At 38.5% G+C, this 7,425-nt stretch overlaps 1 protein-coding gene across 1 annotated transcript in view; it reads left to right on the top strand.

Annotated features, from left to right (window-relative positions):
• The first annotated feature begins 5,381 nt into the window (after window positions 1-5,381).
• Window positions 5,382-7,425, top strand: part of LOC102204192 (phospholipid-transporting ATPase ID-like) — a 45,590-nt gene continuing 43,546 nt past the window's right edge. Inside the window, exon 1 of the mRNA XM_005730621.1 lies at window positions 5,382-5,629. The gene's annotated coding sequence lies outside the window, so the exon portion shown is untranslated. The remainder of the gene's footprint in view (window positions 5,630-7,425) is intronic.

The raw sequence follows: 7,425 nt of genomic DNA, 5'->3' as shown, positions 1-7,425 counted from the left end.
TATATATATTATAACTTAATTATTGTGAAAAAAAGATAAACAGTGTTACAAAGTAATTAACGTGGTCTTTAACTTCATTTTTATTGAAGAAAATACCAGTTAAGTTGTATATTTAGCTACTCTATGGCACAGAAAAACCCAAACTGAGTCATAAAAGTATCAACTGTCTTAATTGTGTTTACCCGTATGACACGTCGAATTAAAATACAAATGCTGAAGCAGTATCAAAATAAGTCGAATACAGAGAAATGTGTTTAAAGTCAATGATTTAGTCTACAGAACCTTTGTAATCGCAGTATGCACAATGTGACAGTTAATGATATCAGTTTAACGAGATTAGAAGGGGTAAGTAGTGTCACTGATTTGAAATACAAGACATGTTAATGTTATCTACTGTCTCTAGTAATGCTATTAACACTTCTCTGTGTGCTGTGAGCTGTGCAAACTGAATATTTGAGGCAAGAAGAAAAACCTTGGGTCACAAGTGAATAGAATGCCAAACTAGACACACTCACCGGTGGATAAGATACAACACCAAAGACAATGAAAGGATTAATCTCTGAAACACACATGCCTCTTAGCATTTTGAGAAAATAAATAAAACGTTTTAAAATTTAGTTTTTACACGTTTTTTTTTAACGAAAAGATGCTGGTAAATAGAACCACGTGTGTAAATGTATTACTTTAATCTTGAATTACTTTTTTGTTGACATTGTATGTAAATGCAATTATTGAGGGCAGAGCACCATCTAGTGGTCAAACCGTGGTGAATGCAGCCTAACGTGTTGGTGTGAAAATAGTGAAGGAAATGAGAATGATTCTAATCTAATGATTCTAAGTAAAAATGAGGCTCAGAATTGTGTATATACATAATAAAGGCCTTCAGGCATGCAGCTACACCCATACAGGATCGAATTTAGTTCACTGGTTGGATTTGTAAAATGTGAAAACTTTAAAGCATTAAATTCTCTGCATTTACTTGTAATTAGTGACAGAAAACTTTTTTTGTTTTCTCCGCTGAGATCAGGCTGGAAAATGTTTCTGGCCCATCTGACAGCTTATCTGAACCTGTTTTCAGGCTCTTTGCACTCCTTCTTTTCCCACCTTTAGGTCTTCTAGTTCTTGAACATCTTTTAAAATTGTTGCCTTCCTCCATCCTTCTGACAGTAACTTGTAGCCTTTTTTTCAACCTTTAATCAGATGTTGTTTGGATTAGTTTGTTTTCAGAGGATTGTATACTGATGCCTGTACACTATCACTCCATTTTATTTCCTCATGTTAACCTTAAACAGGTCTTGTTTTAGCAAAGATATGCATGATTTCCTGCATCTCACTGTAAGCTAAACTTGTCTTCAACAGAGAATCACATATTGCTCATTCATCCATGGAAATACTGCAAAGACACCTCTTTGGCTTTGTTACATTGAATATATTTGAGAAACAAAAAACAAACAAACAAACAAACCAAGATGTTCATTTCATTGTGTGGTATTTATGTTTGCATGTAGAATTTAGAGGTGTTTAGTATATTCTAAATACATTTTCTTTTATTTGTTTTTTTTGTTTAATTTGTGTGTACTTTTTTCTTATTTTTGTTTTATTTTGGATCATACTCTAAACATAAAAAACAAAAGTTCTCCAGACTTTAGAGGACACGATGAAGAAATAAAGTGTTTTGTCACCAATCCTTTTATAATCTTCTCCACTGTACGATGTGTAATGGTAACACAAATCTCTCTTTAGAGAAAAACCTGGAAGTACATGAAGAGCCACATTATTCATTTGATTAATTTAAACTTCCTTCAAATTTTTATTTAACTTACCTAGCCCTCCTCACAGGGTTGTGAAGAAGCTCGCACATGTTTCTGTTTCTATAATTCGAGGAACTGAACAACATAAACCTTTATTATTTATTCTTTCATTGTGTCAAGCTGAAAAATGTAGCCATTGTAAGGTCCATCATTTGCTTTCCTGATAGTACTGATAGTATTAAAATTCTGACCATACACTGAAAAAAAGAACATGTTGGATTTACTTAATTCACTAGTGGACATTGGTTGCACAAATGATTTTCTTTGGCAGCAACTTAAACAACTGAGGTAAATTAACACTTAACTTTAAAACACAAGACAACTTGCAAGAAATAGCCAGTCTCCTTTTTCAGTGTACTTCTCTGCATTCATAATTTGTCACTCCACAATATGAGTCGCCACTGATTTTCATTTGAGTTCTTGTATAATTTGGTGTACCCGGTCTTTTCCCCCCATTTCCCTTCCTTAGAAATAGCTTCTTCACAGCCACACTTCCACTGAGACCCCTTCTGATGATGCTACAGTGAACTGTACATGGATCAACTGAAGGCCTGATGCATCTCTCAGGTTCTGTAACTTGTCCTTGTTGGATTTTCTCCCTATTTCTCAAGGACCTGACTTACAGATTTCATCAGCTACTTTTAGCCCTGCCACTTCTTTAATATGCCCCTCACTTGTTTCATTAAATATTTTTCAAGGACACACAATGTTCTGTGAATAGCTATTTGGGAATCACCTTGTTGGTGTAAAAATACTAATGTATTCCTGTCAAACTATCTTTGGCATTTTGATCAGATTCAACTAAAGAAATGGGAACACATTTTGTCTTTTGTGGCAAGCTACTAGTAAAAAAAGTACCTAAAGAGACATTTAACCACTCAAATGTGTCCAAATGATTTATTTGAATGACGTGTTCACTCCTGGAAAAGAGTAAGAAGACAAAGAAGAATTAGAGGAAGACCATGACCAAAGTGGTTAAGAATTTCCCGGCTGCAGTCACTGACTGCTGATGGATTTTTATGTTTTTAATAATAATTTATGTGTGTAAAGTAAAGGCGAGCCATCTGAAAAGGATGATTACTGAAAACAAATGAAGAATAAAACATATGAAACTTTGAACATGAAGGTGCTTTTTAAAAAAATATGTTTTTAGCGACACCTTGTGGCCATGCACAATGCTGTTTTCAGCATTGTGCATGGCGGTCTATGACGAGAAGTGACGTGAAAGCCTGAATTCCATAAAAAAGCCAAAATGTGAGAAGGTTGTTGCAGTAGAGATCTCAGTTCACAGAAGCACACACGAACACAACAGTGTTAATACGTTGTTAGATTACAATATATGGCAACATTTAATTTCTTTGTTTTATACATTCTTATAAAATGTTGTCCTCAACCTTTCCTGGTACATATACTCTATGCAGTCATCACTGTGGCACGTTTCACCTTTATAATAATCAATTACTGATGCAAATCATTTAGTTGCAGCTGCTGAACATTGCAACCTTTCTCTGAGTTTTCTGGAGTTGCGTTAGACTTTAGGCTTTAAGCAGTAGTGGTTTCCTCCTTTGGTATTCAGGAAACTGAAACCTCAGACAGGGAGCTGTGAGAAATGCTGCAGAAACTTTCAACCAAACAAAACTGAGATGAAAAAGAAAGGAACATGTCAGTGGTGTAAAAACAAAAGGAAACAAAGCCGTAAATGCCAGTTTCAGGAAATGAAGGTGTAAGAAAGAAGAGACTTTGAGAAACTGTCAAGACATCCTGAAGATTTCAATAATGTACTAAACAGATTTGTGCAGCAGCTAAAGAAAGTGAAAGACAATTTAACTACTCGGATAGCGTTTGCCATTTTTGCACTACATTTAGCACCAGTTTAACAAATACGCGTTTTCTAATGGAAAACCTGGTCAGCTTTTACTTTGTACAGCACCACAATGAAACATTCTTTACCACAGCTGCAGCAGAATAAAAGTAAAAGAACTGTTAAAGCTGGCAAATCTGGAATAAAAGCTGTATTTTAACAGTTAAATGTGTCACTGTTTTACTACAGGAGCTACACGTCAGATAAGTTTAGCAACCTGTGAGAAAACTTGCCTTTCCTTAAAAAGACAAACATTTAAAATGCATCTGACATGTTGTTCCTTATTGCCTATGTGGGTGCTTTTATCAAATATGATAAAATAAAGATGTTTTTGTTTCTGCTCTAAAAGTTCAGTTTCACGTTTTCCTACTCTTCACTTTGTATCACAGTAAATAAACAGATGGAGATATTTGAATCTTCATCTCAGGCCGTGAAGCTCCACCCACCTGCTGTTCAAACCTTGTGTTTGCAAGTTGCAGCAAGTCAGAGTGTTGGCTTAAACGGAAAGCAGTCTGGAGCAGCCAGGTAATAAATAAGGATTATTTTGAACTTTGAATCAGGCAAAGATACTCCACACATCAAGAATAAAAACAGGTCTGGAAATGAGCGTCACAGGTGTGCAGGTTAAAGAGGCTGGTCCTCCCACCACTTCCTTCTTGAACTTTAACTGAACTCTCCTTCAGTTAAAGTTATTCAAACCCCTTTAGCATTTGAAAGGTGTCAGCTGAGGTTTGGGGAGATTATTATTAGCATTTATTTTTACAAAGTATATCTCAATAAAGATTAAAATGAGAGCACTCATCCTTAAGAATCAGTTGCGACCACTTAAACAAGCTACTATGTGCATGCAGCCAGTGACTGTGATTCTTATAAAACAGCATTAAAGAGACGTGTTATTTCTTTCTTTCTTTTTTGACTTATAAACACTGATATAAAATAACATTTTTGGATATATATTTGTTTTTTCTTTGAAAGATGAATTTCATTTGAGTTTGGGTTCTTACAGTCCAGCAGGCAGGCCTGTGTTGGGAGGGTGTACCCGATCTCTTCCTGAACACAGCTGCCACCCGTTTCTCCGGAGGAGCTCAGGAGTGCACAGCTGGCTTCATTCAGCCACCCAGCAGAATAAAAGCTGGCGAACAGCTGCTCAGTCAGTGAGTCGGTCACCTTGTAGCGTTGGCTTACAGGGTATGTCTGAAACTAGTGACTAGCTAGTCAACCATGACCTGGATGACTACACAAGCATAGTGAATAGTCTCTTCTTGCAGCAGGACTGTTTCCCTTTTACTTGGAGAATCATTTCCTTTTTTTTAGCAGGATATTTTAGGTTGTGGGTCTCTTGTTTGGTTGAAATAGCGGTGTGTTTCTTTGAGTAGTTGAGTCATTGTCAATAAAACTTTATTGTTTTACACTTTACTGTGTTTTGGCTTTTTCTTTTCCTGGTTCCTGGTCCCTTAGCCTTTATTCGGGGGTGTGACACCGTTTTGCTGCCTATAGATTCATATAGAAAACCATTAAATTGCCTTTGCTTCTAGAAGAAGTGGGTTTTTAGGAAACCGGTATCCTGTTTTCTTTTTAAACGTTTTGTTTCAGGCTCGCCAACTAGAGGTCACAATTGGGCCACAACGATTGACTAAATTTTCACACATCGTGACCAGTCTGCTGCTTTGCCTCTTCTACGTTCAGAACTTTCTGTCATAGTAAATTTCCGTGTTTTGGTGAGTTGAATCTGAGCGACTAAACAGTGCGCCCTCGCAGAGGAGTGTATGGAGACGGAGGGAGGAGGAAGTAGAGGAGGGGAGAGCGTACGAGAAGGAGGGGAATGAGGCAGGAGCGAGTTGGTGGACAGGAGGAAAACATTAGCTCTCAATCCTTCACGTAGTTGGGATACTTTTCACTGTCGAAGAGGCAGGGAAGCCACAGCTCAGACTGCACCTCCACCAAGCCAGGACGCACGGTAAGTACCGCGTCGCTGCTCAAGTATTGCTGACCTTGTCTGGGAGTCAAGGAGACGCTGGAGGGTGGGGGAGTGTCGAGATGAAGTTGGGGGAAGAGATGGAGAAGAAAGGCGAGATAGCTGAACGGGAAGCTGCAGTGAACAGGCGAGAGCTGTCTCTCCACTGCTTTTCCTGCCTTTGCGCTCTCCGGGGAAAAGCAACCCAAAAAAGTAACGGAAAGATTTTGGTGGGAGAGAAAAGTTTGGCATTCTTGGGTGTCGAAAGGGAAAATATCGGCTTCGCTTTCTTTTCCCCTCCTCACTGCAGTAGCAGTCATCGTGAAAGCTTCCACAACAATGGGTTACTTCTGTGTTGTGTCGGTTTAGCAAAAAGCTGTTTCCGAAAATTGTTTCAGGAGGCAACTTTCTATCAGCGCGCTCCTCGTAAGAGTGTGTTTGTTGTTTTGTAGACGGTGTCTGAGCACGCAGCACTGCTCAGCTGTCAGATCCCGAGTTTAGTCCTCTTTGGTTTCAGAAAGAAACCACCTGGTATAATAAGAATTTTTTCTTGTTCTTGGGAACTGTAGTGACACTGATCATTTGAGAAGATATGGCTGTACATTGTGTGTCAGCACATTTTGCGGTTTTAGCACTGATGTCAGTGATGAGTAATTTCTTCATCATCTAGAGCGGAAGACTGCGAGGAAGTCATCCTGTGTTTACGGTGCAGAAGCATTACTTTTCTATTCCCAGCCAAACACTGAGGTGTTAATTGTGACTTTGAGGAGGTGTATGTTCAAAACACAGAGGCGTAGCAAAAAAGTAACTGGACGTTAAGCCCTATAAATTACCACCTGAATCTCCCAAATTCACCCAGAAACATCTCAACAACTGCAAGGCTAAATTAACAACATTTGGCTCAATGGATGGAGTTCCCATTTAAAAAAAAACCAAACAACTAAAAAGGAGTTTTTACAGCAGGCACATTAACATTTTGTTTACATTGTACCAGGACTGTTGTGTTGGTTTAGAAATGGACTGTTGGATTGTCTGGATTTCAGCCATCCTGTCTCAGTTTTTGAATGAAGATAAACTAAAGTGTGGCTTTGATTGATACTGCATACAAGATAAAAACGAAAGCATTTAAATACTTTTCAACACTGAACAGAAAGCCTGCCTGATGTTTTAGGGTGTAACCCCTTACATGGAAAGGAAACTTAAAAAAAAAAGCTTTGATCAGCACTCAGCATGAGGCAAGCTCGCTGCCTCTTTCTGAATTTGTTTGTATAAAACAGGCTGATTTCTCAGTTCAATGGTCGGTGTCGCCTTCATTTTGATTTCAAACCATAAATGGTGTAAAAGATGGATGTAGTTAGTGCGATGTTATCACTGGTTTTTCATATCTTTGAAGGCTGCCATACCCAAAAAATATGACAAGGAAGGATGGGCCTGACTGTCAAATTGCACGCTCATTGGCTAACGAATTGTGATTGACAAGCTGTTATCCAATGAGCTGGTTTCATAGTATACCACAGCTAACACAGTAGTACAAAGATTTAAAAGATGGACATATTATTATGGGGTGTCTGGACCCCATACTCCCTATACAACCATTGCAAGAGCTTGGTCTGCATAGCTGGCAATAAGTTGGACTTGTTCCCGGTGGGTGATGGGCTCCGCCAGGACTGCCCTTTGTCACTGATTCTGTTCATAATTTTATGGGCAGAATTTCTGAGAAGTTTCTGAGAAGTAGAGCCGCTGCTCCTCCACATCGAAAGGAGCCAGTGGAGGTGGTTCGGGCATCTGACAAGGATGCC

This window comes from Pundamilia nyererei, unplaced genomic scaffold, assembly GCF_000239375.1.
Source record: "Pundamilia nyererei isolate P.nyererei 1_Seehausen unplaced genomic scaffold, PunNye1.0 scaffold00038, whole genome shotgun sequence".
Lineage (NCBI taxonomy): Eukaryota > Metazoa > Chordata > Actinopteri > Cichliformes > Cichlidae > Pundamilia > Pundamilia nyererei.
The sequence above is the reverse complement of the archived record's forward strand: the minus strand, read 5'-3'. Positions and strand labels throughout refer to the sequence as shown.